The sequence below is a fragment of the Mustela nivalis genome, assembly GCF_964662115.1.
Source record: "Mustela nivalis genome assembly, chromosome: 16".
Lineage (NCBI taxonomy): Eukaryota > Metazoa > Chordata > Mammalia > Carnivora > Mustelidae > Mustela > Mustela nivalis.
Genome location: NC_139035.1, coordinates 27,722,012 through 27,739,240, shown reverse-complemented (window position 1 = coordinate 27,739,240; position 17,229 = coordinate 27,722,012). Strand labels below are relative to the sequence as shown.

General features: G+C 38.8%; 1 protein-coding gene across 4 annotated transcripts in view; it reads left to right on the top strand.

Moving 5' to 3' along the window:
- RABGAP1L (RAB GTPase activating protein 1 like) overlaps positions 1 to 17,229 on the top strand; it is a 765,821-nt gene that overhangs the window by 112,034 nt on the left and 636,558 nt on the right. The gene's annotated exons all lie outside the window — the stretch shown is intronic.

The window sequence follows — 17,229 nt, the reverse complement described above, 5'->3', positions numbered from 1 at the left end:
GGGATCTGCCTTGATGCTTGCTATGTGAATCAAAATGAAATATTGATACAGCAAGCAGAATGTAATGACTAGATTTGTCATAAGCATATAACTCTGTTTGTACTGAGTAACGTGGGCCACACTATGAGCAAAAAGGGATTTCCATGAGTCACTTTGATCCTAATTTGGGGGAATTACAACCATTACATATACTTTAAAAAATACATAACACATCATTAACAGAAGGTAGTTTGATCATTTGTGGAGTGATTCAGAGATGTACTGGTTTTGGTAGTATATGCTGCCTCGCTTCTTAATTTGTGCTTGCTGGCTTACAGTGAAAACCATATGATGAGAAATTCACGTGTTAAGTGCCATACTTCATAGCATGAGTGATTGACAGGTACCTTTCCTTGTGTTATTTTCTGGAGGGAAAGATTTCCAAGCTAAGGAGTACTGAAAATAAAAACCACCTGGGGCTCTTTTTCTCTCAGAATAATTTTCCAATATTATTTGATACTACTGGACTTGGGGAATGGTAGAACTTCAACTGTTTATTATTTTTGGGCTGATCTAATTTGATGTTTGACCATTCTGAAGGTCTTTTGCTGGATTTACTTAGGATTTATTTTTATCCTCACTCTAGCAAGTTACTGTTTTATTTAGAAAGAAGTTCAAGTCACTGACTTCAGGCTGCCTAGATGTTAGTTTGATTTATATCTTTTATGGAAAGATATAAAATTATGATTTATATCTTTTATGGAAAGATATACAATTATGATTATGAAATCAAAAGCTTTAGATATTCTAATAATTTTTCTTAAAGGATATCATTCTTCTCCATCCTAAAATGAGAAAAAATTGGTGGGGTGACCAGAAGTCTTGGTAATATTTTATTTTGTTTGTTTATTTTGAGAGAGAGAGCACGTGTGCACATGAGTGAGCTTGAGTGGGGCAGGGGAGAGGGAGAGAGAGCATCCCAAGCAGGCCCCCATGCCCAGCTTGGAGCCCAGTGTGGGGCTGGATCTCATGACCACAAGATCATGACCTGAACCAAAATCAAGAGCCAGATGCCCAACCAACCCACCCAGGCACCCCTCCATAATATTTTAAAAGCTGTTCTCTGAACTTACTCAGCTGTCTTCTTTGAGTTTTCTTTTCTTTCTTTCTTTGATGTATTTATATGTTGTGCTATGGTTGCCCTCATAGCAATAGTTAGCACCTCTATCACATCACATAATTATAATTTCTTTTTCGTAAGATCTCGTCTCTTAGCAAGTTTGATGATAATACAGTTTTGTTGTCTATACTCACTGTGTTGTACATTAGGTCTCTAGGCCTTACTTACTACTAGTTGCAAGTGTGTGTCCTTAAACAGCATCTTTCCTGTTCCCCCCTCCATCTCCTGATAACCATCCTTTTATGACCTGCTTTCATGAGTTTGGCTCTTTTAGATTCCACATATAAGTTTAGATCATACAGTATTTGTCTTTCTTTTCCTCGTTTATATCACTTAACATAGTGTCCTCAAGTCCATTTCTGTTGTCACACATAGTGGGATTTCTTTTTTCCTCCAGACTGAATAATATCCCGTTGGATCCCTGTACCACATCTTCTTGATCCAGTCATCCACTGACAAGCATTTCGGTTGTTTTTATATCTTGGCTGTTGTGAATAATGTTGCAGTGAACATGGGAGTGCATTTTATCTCTTTGATATCCTATTTTCATTTCCGTGGTTGTATACCCAGAGATGGGATTTTCAGATTGTATGGTAGATTTGTTTTTAATTTTTAGAGGAGCATCCATATTTTTCCATAGTGGATAAACTAATTTACATTCTCAACTTACATTAGAAAATAACTTAATTCGTTGGTTTAAGAAATTTAGGGTTCTTTTTTTCCCCAAGATTTTCTTCATTTATTTGAGAGAGTGAGACTGTGGGTGCATTAGTGGGGAGAGAAGCAGAGGGAGATGTTGACTCCCAGGGAGCCCAGGACCCTGAGATCATGACCTGAGCCAGAGGCCGATGCCACTCAGGCATCCCAAAACTAGGGTTCTAATTAGGAGAAGTGGGGTATTTTAACTGTATCCTCTGCCAGTTATCAATTTATTATCTCTTGGTTCCAAATCTACCCTCTTTTATTTTTGGTGGAGCAAAGTTTGCAGGAAGCACAATATTATATTGAGCCAGTAGAGGGTGATAGAGAGACACTGCTGGGGGACAGATCTTTGGTTCTGGTGTGCTGTGGTGGTTTCTTGCTCCTTGCTGTTAAGATTCTGGGACATCCAGTGGTGTGTTCCAGCTGTGCAGCCAGTGCACACACTCCCTCCTCGAGCTCAGAATCCCGATCCTGGCTCAGCACGTTCTTCCTGTGGGCCTCAGCCCTCACACCATTCTATCAGTGAGCTGGCTCTGGGAGCTCTGATTGCTTTTGTTCATGTACTGGCAGACTTGGCTGCCTGCACTGACGTGGGCTGTTTCCTGTTTGCTTGTGGCCCAGCTCAGTCCAGCAAACTTTGCCATCCACTGTACTGCAGTTGGACTTTCTCTAGTAAGGATAGAATACCAGCTGTAGGGAGAGGATCCTCCTCCCAAGTACTCTTTCCTGGTGTACTCTCCCTTAGGCTTGAGGTATTCTTTAGAATTCTCTTTACTGTTACTCTCCTATTATAGTTAGTAATTCTTGATAATAAACTTTCCCTGTTCAAATGATTGTGTTTTCTCTCCTAATTGGACTTTGACTGGCTAATTGAATTAATACCTGGTAAGATCAACCAGTCCCATAGGTGAAGTTGTAAATACATTTCTGGGCAGGGTGGGGGCTGGGAAGAAAATTGTTATTTTAGATAGGTTTTTGTTTTTTTTTAAGGGGGTGGAGGAACAGAGAGAGAGAGAGGGAGAGAATCTCAAGCAGGCTCTACACTCAGTGTGGAGTCTGATGCAGGGCTTGACATTATGATCCCTGAGATCATGACCTGAAATCAAGAATCAGACATTTAACTGACTGAGCCACCAGGTGTTCCTGGTTATTTTAGATAGGTTTTTTTGTTTTGTTTTGTTTTGTTTTTTGTGGTTTTTTTTTTCTTTTTTCTTGGCTTTGTTTTTCTTTTTTACTTTTTTTTAATTTTTTTTTTTGCTTTCATAATAGTGATAATGGCAAGGATAAAAACTATTTAATGACTTTTGCGATATGCCCATTTTCATTCTGAGTGTTTTTCATTTGACTCTTCTGTATGACTTATTTTTGTGGGAAGGTGCAAGGAGAGGGATTAAGTATCTGTAAATACAATGATTTTGTCACTAGTAAGCATAGCTTAAATACTAATGTTTTATCCTTCTTTATAATGAAAGTTGTTTTTTTCTCTTTTAAAGATCTTTGTTTCATTTGAAGAGACGAGGGCGGAAGAAGTACATAAAATGTTATTTTTATTTAGTAGGACATTAGGCAGTCAACAAAAGTTAAGTTATATGTGAAGTCTTGTATTTGTACTTTAAATATTAATTTGTTTTTTTTTCTAGTTTGACTGTGTTTTAATGTTTCCTCATCCCTTTTATTCTCATGATTTTTCTTTTTTTTTTTTAAAGGGGGGGTGAAGGGGCAGAAGGAGAGGAAGAGAATTTTTTTTTTAGATTTTGTTTATTTGACAGAGAGAGACACAGCACAGTGAGAGCAGAAACACAAGCAGGGAGAGTGGGAGAGGAAGAAGCAGGCTTCCTGCTGAGCGGGGAGCCCGATGCAGGCCTTGGTCCCAAGACCCTGGGACCATGACCCATGAAGTCACCCTGATGCCCCTAGGGTGAGAGAATCTTTTTTTTTTTTTTAAGTTTTATTTTAAAGATTTTATTTATTTGAGAGAGAGAGAGAGAGAGAATGAGAAGGGGGAGGGTCAGAGGGAGAGGCAGACTCCCCGCTAAGCAGGGAGCCCTATACGGGACTTGATCCCGGGACTCCAGGATCATGACCTGAGCCGAATGCAGTTGCTTAACCAACTGAGCCACCCAGGTGTCCCGGGAGAGAGAATCTTAAGCAGGCGGCATGCCTAGCGCAGAGCTGGACGTGGGTCTTGATCTCACAACCCTGAAATCATGACCTGAGCTGAAATCGAGAGTCAGATGCTTAATTGACTGCACCACCCAGATGCCCCTCTCATGTGGGTATTCACATGTTTCCTTTAAAGTTCATATATTTTGATGAGTTACTTCATTATTCCACTGTACTGTAGAAGATTGTTATTCTTTTGATAACTAATCAAAGCTTAATATCACTTGATTTAAGCCTTTTAAATGGAATTGAGCTCCTGAGGAATCTATATTATTTTACACACAGATGACATTGTATTATATTAAAGTTCTCCTTACTTAGAATGTAAATATTAAGATAGAGCTCTACAGAAGTGGAGCTGAAATTGCTGTTCTTAAATGTAGGAATTGTAGGGTTGGTTCTTGAAAGCCATCTGAAAACTTGGATTTCAGGAAGGGTCCCACCATTCCCAGAACTGGTGAGTGCCTAAACTGTTTGTAGAAACAGCATGATTTATGCTGAACACTTGCTTTTCTTCTGGAAACTGGAATGTTGTTATGTCCCAGCCAAAGGATGCCTGTGTGACCAGCTCCCTTGGACACTGAGTCTCTGACTTTCTCTGGTAAACATCTTTTCACACATGTCACAACTCATTGCTGGAGAAATTAAATGTGTCCTCAGTGAATCCACAGGGAGAGGACTCTGAACTTCACCTTGTGCACCTTTCCTTTTGCTGATTTTGCTTTGTGTCTGTTCACTCTAATAAATCATCGTCAAGAGTACAACTCAGTGCTGAGTCCTGGGGTCCTCCTAGCAAATCTTCCAACCTGGAGTGGTCTTGATAACTCCCAACACAAGAGCATTTTGTTGTGGCTAGTTTTTCATGTAAGGATCACATTTAAAATTAACTATTTTCTTCCTTGGGGGGTGTATGTGTATGTAGCTTTTATTGATTGTAGAAAATGAGCATTAGCCTACTTGAAGGTCTCTTTATGTGGTTATAGGACAGCTGTTTTGGATCTTGTCTTTTAGGGAGCAGTAGCATTTGTGAGATGAGGTTATGAACTAATGCACAGTAGATACGGTTTTAGGTTTACAATTCTGCAGACTCATTAATCCAGTGTGTTTTTGGATACCCAGAAGTAGTTATCTTTCCTTGACGCCCTTCAAGTCAAAACTCCTCCACACTCATATATTCTGTTCCCATTCCTACCCTGCCCTCCATCAATAATAGGAAAGGTTGTCCATATTTCTCTGGTAGTACTGCCCCTTCCTTGACTCGTGCACCTTGGTTGTCCTGAACTGGACTAAAATGGTATTCCAGAGCTCTACATGCTCTTGCCAAGACCCTCCTTCTTCTCATCCTCAGTCTTCAACTTCGCTGAAATCTGTTTGTTTTGTTTTGCCTGTTTCTTTCAGGCCTTGTAAGAAGTCCAGGACTCCTGGATTTTCCATCAGTACTCAAATCCTGATCCCCTGGATATCCTGTCTTCTGAATCTCATCTTCCACCTTTACCCAGCTTCTGGAACATTCCATTCTACACTCTGGAACTCATAACGCATCACAGCACAGTTACCCTCTTTCTCAACCTGATTTCTGAATGTTACCTTCACTTTATACAAACTGGGCTTTCAACTGAGTCTGCTGCTTCCTTTATAATCTTTTTGAGCGATGGCTGTTTCCTCTCCTCCCATCCCTGTATCTTTGGCCTGGAGATGTATGCGTATCCTTCTTGCATGTCCCTGCTCCTTCTGGACTGTTTTCCTCTTCCCTCTTTGAAAACTCACAGCTTTGAAGTTGATGCTCTTAGACTTTCCCATCTCCCAGCCTCTCTTGTCGCAGTTATCTACATATTCTTGGGATTTGCATCATTCTTTGAAGATTTTAGCCCCTGGCTCTCTATCATTCTCTAATTATTAGGCTTATCCTAAGTTTTGGCAGTTTCAGTATCTATGCAGATGATTTTCCTAATAACCTAGCTTCTTAGTTTCTTGACTTCTTCTTGTCTACAGACCTTTTCTCCCTTCCTCGACTATCTACTTCCACCATCATACTCTGGAATTTGTCATTACCAATGACCGCACTCCCTTCATAGTCTCAATATAAGGTATCCCACTGTCTGATCACTACCTTTTATCTCTCTAATTCATTCTCATTTTCTCAAGTCCATTAATTCTTTGATCTCACTGAGACTAATAATCTGTGGTCCCATCATGATTTGCTGTCCTTCACTCACTCGCTTCATGTTTGGTTTTTTTACTTATCTCTGTCCTAATTTAGATTTCATTATCTATCTTTATAAATTATACTCCCACATCTCCCTTATTCTCTTTTCCATTTTTCTACTCGCCTGGCATATTGCCATCTCTAAGCTTTCTGCTCCTTTGTAGCAACACCTGTTAGAATTGAATGCAGCTGGGGAAGTAACAGATAAACAGCCATGCTGATTGGCGTCACGCGAGGTTCATGACCATAGCCTCAGGTGTACATTTGTGTTGCTGGCATCCCTATTTCATTTTACTGGACAAGCTATTTCATCTCTTTCTTAGGCTGTTTCACACCTGCTCTTTAAGTGTCCACCATGTCTTCTACCACGTTTACTCTGAACCAGTGATCTCTTATTGACGATAACAGAAACAGTAGTAGAACTTTTTTTTTTTTTTAAGATTTTATTTATTTGACAGAGAGACAGTGAGAGAGGGAACACAAGTGAGGGGAATGGGAAGGGAAGAAGCAGGCTTCCTGCTGAGCAGAGAGCCCAGCATGGGACTCGATTCCAGGACCCCAGGACCATGACACGAGCTGAAGGCAGCTGCTTAATGACTGAGCCACCCAGGCGCCCTAGAACTTTTGATATTACCATCACCTTTTATACTAATTTTCTCATCTGTACTACATATTCTGCCTTTTCTCTTATTACTCTGGATGAAATGTCCATGTTCTTGGCCAACTTTCTACTTGTATAGTAGATTTTATTCAGTTTTTTCCTTCTTGATGACATTAGTTCAGTAGTCTTTCCTCTACCACACTCTCTCCTTAGTTACCTCATCCGGTCTCTTCATATATAGGACTTTAAATATATCTACAAATGAATGACTTTCAAATTTTTAATCTCAACCTGAGGTCTCTTCTGAATTGCAAATTTTTATATGTATCCACAATTTAAGATCTTCATTTGGCATTTGTTTGCTTGTTCATTTGTTTATAGCAGCTCTATTTATAATTGCCCAGAGTTGGAAGCAGCCAAGATGACTTTTAATAAGTGAATGAATAAGCAAACCAAGATACATGCAGGGAATGGAATAATCACTAGAAAGGAGTGGGCTGTCAAGCCATGGAAAGGGGGAACTTGAAATGCATATTGCTATGTAAGAAGTCAATCTGAAAAGACTACTCTGGTTCCAGATGTATGACATTCTAGAAAAGACAAAGCTATGGAAACTGTAAAAAGATCAGTGGTGGGGGTTGGAGGGAAGAGAGTGTTGGGGCGCCTAGGTGGTTCAGTGAGTTAAAGCCTCTGCCTTCAGCTCAGGTCATGATCCCAGGGTCCTGGGAGTGAGCCCCACATCGGGCTCTCTCCTAGGCAGGGAGCCTGCTTCCCCCTCTCTCTCTGCCTGCCTCTCTGCCTACTTGTGATCTCTGTCTGTCAGATAAATAAAATCTTTAAAAAAAAATAATCTCTTCTTCTATAACCTCTTTGTGGATTAAATTCTTTTCATTGGTAGCAGATCTAAAACAGTCCTAAGTATCTATTTTAAATATTAAAAAAAAGATTTTATTTGAGAGCGAGAGAGAGTGCGCATGCGAGAGCATGAGAGGAGGGCGGGGCAAAGGGCAAGGGAGAGAGAATCTCAGGTCGACTCTACGTTGTGCCCTTGTGGCAGGGCTTAATCTCGCAATCCTCAAATCATGACCTAAGCTGAAATCAGGAGGCAGATGCTGACCCAGGCATTCCCAGGCATCTATTTTATTTTTTCCCTGGTGATCTGTCCTAGTATTCCAGGTAATCTGAGGGGAAAACTATAAAAATTTCCCACCTGAAGAATGGAGAGAAAAAAACAACTAGTTTTTTAAACCTCTTTTGCTGATAACTATAAAACCTAATGGAGAGACTTCTTCCTGTGACTGAGGGCTCTGAAGTTAGTAAAATTTTTAAGATCACCAACTATGGAGTCCTTCATCTGGGTTTTAGTCCTGGCTCTACAGTGACTGTGGCCATGTTATTTAACTTCTCTGTGCTTCGGTTTCTAATTTGTAGATGGTGAATAATACTTCTTAAGAACTTTGGGAGGAAAAATTAGATAATACCTGTAAAATATTTGGAATAGTCCCTGACTCAGAATAAATGCTTAATAAACACTTGCTGTTATTACTGTTGGCAGTATTATCTCTAGTACCACAATCATGATTTTTACTGAGACTGTTTTGAATGATAAGTGAAAATCAGAGCAGCCTGTAGAATTAGGGTAGACTGCTACCATGAGAAGGCAAAACCTTGGCTAGATTTTTAGCACTTTTGTGTATGTACAAGCAGTCCTTGTTTTGTAATTATGATAATGCACAAATTTATTTTACTTTGGCTTAGTTAAATAAAAGCAGTCCTGCAGCCACATGGTTCAAATTTTTGTTATCATGATATATTAATTTTGAGTAATTGCAGAAAGTGAAAACTCTGTTGTTAACTCTTTAGTTTATAGTCACCACATAAATTCAAGATCAGCAACTAGTCACATCACTTCCTTGAAATTCTGTTGAAAATGGTAATAGTGTATCTGTTACTTAGTTCACGCCCAGATAGCAAAGTGTGTGACTGTGTTGCCTCCTTATCTCTCAGTGATAAACCTATAACATTTCCCCCAAATATATAAACTCAAAGAATTGGCCAACAGTGTTAAATGTGCAGCAAAGAAATGAAAGTGCTAATGCTGAAAGTGAAATTGCATATGATCTTAGAAGATTTAGAAATGATGACAGCAGAATGAAGATAGGAAGAGCTCTAGGCACTGCATGAAGCAATGGTGTCAACTGTTCTGAAAAAGTCTGGTGAATAAAAAGAGCACAATAAAGTCACTCTGTCATCTTTAAGTTTCAGTAGGAATAGAAAGCTGCTTAGGGTTGAAATGGAGCATTAACTTCTACTTTGGATTAAAGGCTGCAATAAAAAAAAAAAAAAAAAAAACTAGTTTTGCTAGCATTCAAGCCAAAATTTTGAATTTTGTTGCCACATTGAAAGGGAGTGATACTTCCAAGACTGGATATCATGCATTTTCTTTAGCTGAGTTTGGAAGAAATATGATATAAGCATGCAGTTGAACACAATCACGTGGGGAGCCTGGGTGGCTTGGTTGGTTGAGTGTCCAACTCTTGATTTTGGCTCGGGTCATGATCTCAGGATCCCGGGATCGAGACCTGCATCGAGCTTCATGCTTAGTGGGCAGTCTGCTTGAGGATTCTCTCCCTCTTCCTATGCCCCCCTCCCGTATGTGTGCTGTCTCTCACTTTCTCAAATAAGTAATCTTAAAAAAATTCATGCATTTCAATGTGTTTTGATTTGAGTCTCCCTGATGGCTAATGATGATGAACATTTTTTCATGTGTCTGTTAGCCCTTTGTATGTCTTCTTTGGTGAAGTGTCTGTTTATGTCTTCTGCCTATTTTTTGATGTGATTATCTGTTTTTCTGGGGTGTTGAGTTTGAGGAGTTCTTTATAGATCTTGGATGGTCAGCCCTTTGTCTGTACTGTCATTTGCGAATATCTTCTCCCGTTGCGTGCGTTGCCTCTTTGTTTTGTTGAATGTTTGCTTTGCTGTGCAGAAGCTTTTGATCTTGATGAAGTCCCAAAAGTTCATTTTCGCTTTTGTTTCCCTTGCCTTTGGAGACATGTCTTGAAAGAAGTTGCTGTGGCCAATGTCGAAGAGGTTACTGCCTATGTTCTCCTCTAGGATTTTGATAGATTCTTGCCTCACATTGCGGTCTTTTATCCATTTCAAGTTTATCTTTGTGTATGCTGTAAGAGAATGGTCAAGTTTCATTCTTCTATACTTAGCTGTCCAATTTTCCTAGCACCATTTATTGCAGAGACGGTCTTTTTTCCACTGGATATTTTTTCCTGCTTTGTCGAAGATTAGTTGACCATAGAGTTGCGGGTCCATACCTGGGCTCTCTACTCTGTTCCACTGGTCTGTGTGTCTGTTTCTGTGCCAGTACCATGCTATCGTGGTGATCACAGCTTTGTAGTAAAGCTTGAAATCAGGCAATGTGATGCTCCCAGTTTTGTGTTTCTTTTTCAACATTTCCTTAGCAATTTGGGGTCTCTTCTGGTTCCATACAAATTTTAGAATTGTTTGTTGCAGTACTTTGAAAAATGGCAGTGGAATTTTGATCGGGACATCATTGAAAGTATAGATTACACGAGTTAGAATGGCCAAAATTAACAAGACAGTAAACAACAAGTGTTGGAGAGGATGTGGAGAAAAGGGAACACTCTTACACTGTTGGTGGGAATGCAACTTGGTGCAGCCACTGTTTCCAGCCACTGGAAAGCAGTGTGGAGATTCCTTAAGAAATTAAAAATAGAGTTACCTTATGACCCTGCAGTTGCACTACTGAGTATTTACCCCAGAGATACAGATGTAGTGAAAAGAAGGGCCACCTGTACCCCAGTGTTCATTGCAGCAATGGCCACAGTTGCCAAACTGGAAAGAGCCAAGATGCCCTTCAACAGACGAATAGATAAGGAAGATATGGTGCATATATGGAGTATTATGCCTCCATCAGAAAGGATGAATCCCAACTTTTGTATCAACATGGATGGGACTGGAGGAGATTGCGCTGAGTGAAATAAGTCAAGCAGAGAGAGTTAATTATCACATGGTTTCACTTACTTGTGGAGCACAGTGAATAACCCAGAGAACATTGATAGAAGGAGAGAAGTGAGTTAGGGGAAATCAGAGGGGGAGATGAACCATGAGAGACTGTGGACTCTGAGAAACAAGCTGAGGGTGTTGGAGGGGAGGAGGTGGGTGGATAGGTGAGCCTGGTGGTGGGTATTAAGGAGGGCACGTATTTCATGGAGCACCGGATGTGATGCATAAACAATGAATCTTGGAACACTGAAAAAAATAAAATTAAAAAAAAATTCATGCATCATGACAGGAAACAACAATGAATAGTATGCATATGGCATGGCAGAACTTTTACTGCAGTATATGAAAAACTTTGTAGGATTCGAATCAGACGTAAATGGAATTATAAAGAAATAGAACCCTGGGAATGTTGATACTGCCACTGTTCAGTGGCGTCTGCATGGGCAGCCAGAGAACGCAGTGAGGATGAATTTAGCAGCATAAGTAAGGAAAGTGCTTGTGATGAAAAGGAAGCATGTCCTGGAGGAAATGCCAGCAAAAACTTCACATTAAAGGAACCCTCAGATATTTTATAACATTGAAAGTGCAAAGGATAAAATATTGGAAGCTGATTCAAACTTAGAAAAGAATATGAATTTTACCAGGGCATAGAAAAAATGCTTACTCTTGTTGTAAATTACATGAGAAAAAGCAAGCTCTGTTCAAACTCGTCTTAATAATTGTTTCTGAAGAAATAAAAAACTTTGTCAATGTTTCTAAGTGTTTTAAATCGCAAAGAACTAAATAAATAAGTTTTACTTTTTTTCTCCATCAGTTGTGTACTTAAAACTGACAGCAAAGAGTTTTTAAAGTTTTGACAAAAATAAAGGATGCAGAACAATCATAATTTTCCTCACTGATCATAACATCCTTTTGCCCGATTTCAGCTTATAATGGTTCCCCATACTGCGCATAGTGAGGAATGCCTGTGTATCTATCTCTGCTTCATCTGTTAGTGAGGGAAAAACAATCCCAGCATTTCTCACCTGGCTTTTTCAACTGTCTTTTGCTTTAACTCCTTCAGTGTGAGACTGACCGGGATTCTAATTTTTACAAAATTTAGCTTTTCATGTTCTTGGATATTCTGAAAAAATATGATTGACTTATAGCTTTTCTTTGTGTTTCTGTTTACCTTCTTCTGACATACTGTCACTTTTTCACTTTTAAAAAGGATTTTATTTATTTATTTGAAAGACAGAGATCACAAGTAGGCAGTGTAGTGAGGCAGGCAGAGAGAGAGAGGGAAGCAGGCTCCCCGCCAAGTAGAGAACCCGATGCAGGGCTTGATCCTAGGACCCTGGGATCATGACCAGAGGCTTAAATCACTGAGCCACCCAGGCACCCCCACTTTTTCATTTTTAACAGCAAAAGTTTAGTTAAGAGACAGTGTTCCTTAACTGACATTGGTAGACACTTGCCTCCTTTCTTTTCCTTTCTTCCCTTCTTCATTTTTATCCATAGTCTTCATGGAGGTAGATAGAATCCTAATCGCTTGATGGGCTGAAAGCAAAATAAAATAATTTAGTTTGCTGTTACAGAGCATTAACATATCATCTTTGGTTTTTGTCACTTTTTTCTATCACTTAAGTCTAAATACGCTGAGTTTTGGTGTTTGTATGGATGCTAACTTGGTATTAAAAACTGTTCAAAGTGCTTTTCTTATTGACATATAATGTATTATTTGCCTCAGGGGTACATGTCTGTCCATCATCAGTCTTACACAATTCACAGCACTCACCATAGCACATATCCTCCTCCCCCCTGTCCATCACCGAGCCACCCCCTCCCTTCCCCCCCAACCCCTCTAGCAGCCCTCAGTTTCCTAAGATTAAGAGTCTCTTATGGTTTGTCTCCTTCTCTGGTTTCAACTTATTTCATTTTTCCTTCCCTTCCCCTATGATCCTCTGTCTTGTTTCTCAGATTCCTCATATTAGTGAGATCATATAATTGTCATTCTCTGATTGACTTATTTCACTTAGCATAATACCCTCTGGTTCCATCCGTGTCATTGCAAATGGCAAGATTTTGCATTTTTTAAAAAAATGGCTGCATAGTATTCCATTTTGTATATATGTACCTCATCTTTTTTATCCATTCATCTGTTGATGGAGAGCTAGGCTCTTTCCATAGTTCGGCTAATGTGGACATTGCTGCTATAAACATAGGGGTGCACTTCCCTTTGGATCCCTATGTTTGTATCTTTAGGGTAAATACCCAGTAGTGTGATTGCTGGGTCGTAGGGTAGCTCGATTTTCAACTCCTGTACTGTTGGTGGGAATGCAGGCTGGGGAAGCCACTCTGGAAAACAGTATGGAGGTTCCAAAAAAAGCTCTGTTTTGAGTAAAAACTCATAGGTATTATGGAAAGTTAAACTTTTTTTTAATAATAGTGGCACTAGGGGCCTGGGTGGCTTAGTTGGTTAGGTGTCTGCCTTGGGCTCAGGTCACGATCTCAGGGTCCTGGGATTGAGTCCCCAGCTGCTCAGCGAGGAGTCTGCTTCTCCCTCTGCTTCTGTGCACTGTTTCTCTCTCACTGTCTCTCAAGTAAATAAATATTATCTCTAAAACAATAGTAGTGGCAGTTATAATAATAATTCGTAATTGGGCTCTGCTTTATAGTTCACAGTGTACCTTCACCTTGAGGGCTTTCATTTCACCTTTACATGAATATGGGAACTTGTGAGCCAATAACACTTATATTTCAGAAATGTGGAAAGTGAGATGCTGCGGTGTGTAAGTTGCCCTGGGTCACATGGGGAGTTGATAATCTTTCCTGATAGGCTAGGGAGGTGATAGAGTTCAATGTGTAAAAGATCTGCAGTTTTGGATCATGGACATGGACTCGAATCCCAGTCCTTTCACTACCTGTGTTGTTCGGACAAATTCCATCTACCTTCATGAAAACTAGCTTGTCATTTCTCATATGCAGGTTGTTTTGAAATGTAAATGCAGCAATACAGTAATGTCTGACTTAAGGAATTAAAAAATATATGCTATAATTTAATAATATTAATATACTGTCATTATCATCTCATTCTCAGGAGGTTTGGTTTCAAATTTTGGTCAGGTCTGTTATGTACTGTATTATAGTGTTGGGTGTGTTTCTTTTCTGCTTTTTTAACATTCTGTATTTACATTAATCCTAGAACTTACCATATCGGGTTTTAGTTCCCTATTTACTTGTATTTTCCTCCTCTAATAGACTATGAGCTGCTTGAGAAAATAGGTGTGATGGCAGTTTTCTACATTATTTATAGAGTTAACAAGGAAAGGTTGAATGCTTTGACCTCCCCAAAGAAATACTTAATATTCGCATTTGGTGTTTGTGGTACTAATAATATCTAATTACTGACACATTATCCCTAATAGACCTTACTTGTCTCCATAGGAAACCTGATGTGCTTTAATGAAATATAAATTTGGAAATGACTAATACAGCTTTATAGAGAAAAACTGTGCAATTTTGATGTCAGAAAAACTCCTCTGAGTTCATGTATTATACCTCTTCCATTTTTGTAGAAGAGGAAGTGGAAGCTCAAAGGGGTTAGGTGCTGGGCCATCTGGTGGCTTGGTCAATTAAGTGTCTGCTCTTGATCCCAGGGTCCATCCCTGGGATGGACCCTGAACCCATGTCGGTGGAGAATCTGCTTCTCCCTCTCCCTCTGTCTCCCACTAGTGCTTTCTCTTTCTGCCTTTCACTTTCAAATAAATAAAATATATATTTTTTTAAACGTGACGGGGGGGAGGTAGGTCCTTTCTCCAAGGTCACACTACTGGTTGGTTGCAGGATTTTTTTTTTTAAAGAGTTTATTTTGGGGACGCCTGGGTGACTCAGTCACTGGGTGTCTGCCTTCGGCTTGGGTCATGATCCTGAGGTCCTAGGATCAAGCCCCGAATTGGGGTCCCTGCTTAGCAGGAAGCCTATGTCTCCCTCTCCCACTCCTCTTGCTTGTGTTCCCTCTCTCCCTGTCTCTCTCTCTCTTTCAAATAAACAAACAAATAAATAAATAAATAAATAAAATCTAAAAAAAAGTGTTCATTTTTATTTGTTTGAGAAAGAGAAGAGAGAGCACAGCTGGGGGTAAGGGAAGGAAGAGAGGGGAAGGGAGATGGACAAGCAGATGCTGTGCTGAATGTGGTCTTGATCTCACAACCCTGAAATCATGACTTGAGCCAAAATCAAGAGGAGTTCATTATGCTTAATTGACTGAGCCAGCCAGTTGCGCTGGTGGCAGGATTTTTTATTTATAACCCAGGAAAAGATCACCACATCAAAGATTATCAAAATAAAGTGATAGCTGTTGCCATTTAAGGAAAACCTAAACCTCCAAGACTCTTTTTGCAATAGAGTTTAACATGGGAATATTAAAAAAATATAAAATTGTACCAATTTCATTATTTGCCTGCAAGTGCTTGGCAAACAAAACGGTAAAAATCTTTTAAGTCTTCAAGAACAAAAAGAAATGTAGGGAGGATGCATACTAAATTGTTAATGTTCATTTTTAAGGGGGCTGATATTAGAGAGAAAAGGATAAATTTATGTTTTCTTTTTCCATTTTGGTATCCATTAACTTTTTTACAGTAAGTACATAATAGTTTTGAAACTTAAAAATTCTATAATATAGAAAATTGTTCTTTAAAAAAAACAAAAAAACCCACAAAAAACCGTGAGAGATACAAGCCAAATCAAAACATGAAGCGAATGTGAGAGAAGTCTTCTGTCCTCACTGACCTGACCTTTTAGTTGGAGGGACCAAATTTCTTATCTGAAAAAAGAATTCACTTTTTATTCTTTTTTTTTTTTTTTTTAAGATTTTATTTATTTATTTGACAGAGATCACAAGTAGGCAGAGAGGCAGGTAGAGGGAGAAGCATATTCCCCACTGAGCAGAGAGACCAATACGGGGCTTAATTCCAGGACCCTGAGATCATGACCTGAGCCGAAGGCAGGGGCCCAACCCATTAAGCCACCCAGGTGCCCCTCACTTTTTATTCTTGCTTAGCAAGTATTTAAGGCAATGATAGAAGAGAGAGTACAATGAATTGCATAATTAACACTTAATTTGCGGTGTTTATTATAGGAGTTCATTGGGAGATTATAGCAGCGTATAGATAATAGTGTATGGCAGTATATATCACATTTTGTTCAGTGGTATAGTAATATGTTTGGAAAGTTATCTTCAGATCTCGGTGACTTTATCTTTTCATCTACTCTCTTGTATTTGGATGCCAAAAGAGATCCTCGTGCGTTTGAGTATCCTCAAATACTAACAGGAAGTATATATTGCTTTACCACTTACTAGACTCATATTGGGATAGGTCTTACCTTGTTCATGGAAGAACAAGATGTACTACTAAAAAAGTAAACCTTTGGAAAATAACAAGGATCAGATTATGTAGTGACATGTCAGTTGTCAGTATTTTGAAATTTAAAAAATATTAGCAGAATTTATTTATTTACATTCTCTACTGCTGTGTGAAATATTCCATAGCATACTTTTAAATGTTGGAAAACTACAGTAAAAACACTCTAGTAAGTGAGGGTATGCGTTGTTGGCAGAGGGATACAGAGGTCAGATCAGATTGTCTCTAGATTTACAAGAGTTATTTAAGAGGCAAGAGAATTTGAGTAAGTTGTTGGGTTTCTCTAGATTCTGCTTTTCTTACTAAAAAGCAGAATTAATAATAATCTAACACATATAAAAATATTGGATTTAGCTGAATTTAAACCTTACGAAAATCCTTCACAAATAAAGTCATAAGGAATGTAGTCCATGGGATTCCTAAAGCTTCTGTAGCATCAGGAAGCACAGAACAAAGTAAGTAGTTATTCCTATGTATAGTATGTTGGATAATATCTTCACTAATATAATGGCACATTTAGTAATGAGTTTCATATAACTTTTTTTTCAAAGTTAGGGTATTATAAATATTAACAGGCTACTCAGTGAAAAATGAGTGTTGAAGGCCAGGGTAATTGTTTCTGTTAATCTGGCTTGATACAAAGAGTGAGCACAGTTTTGTTATTTTTTTAAATCTCCTTTACTATTTAATTGGGTTAGTTGATTTTGGCTTATAGGTTTGAAATAACTCTAAGGCAAATAAAGCTTCATTTCTATCTAGAAACAAGTTCATATTTTACTACTGTATTTTGTTTCAGTCAGTAATTTGTGGCCATTTTTATTATAGTTTTTGGTCATTGGTAATCTTTTACATGCAGAAATAAAGATTTGGAAATTTAAATAACTTATTTCTATGCTGTTTTATTATGTATCTTAATTATTTTTTGTGGTGTTTCTTTTAAAAAACCAAAGTTATTTCT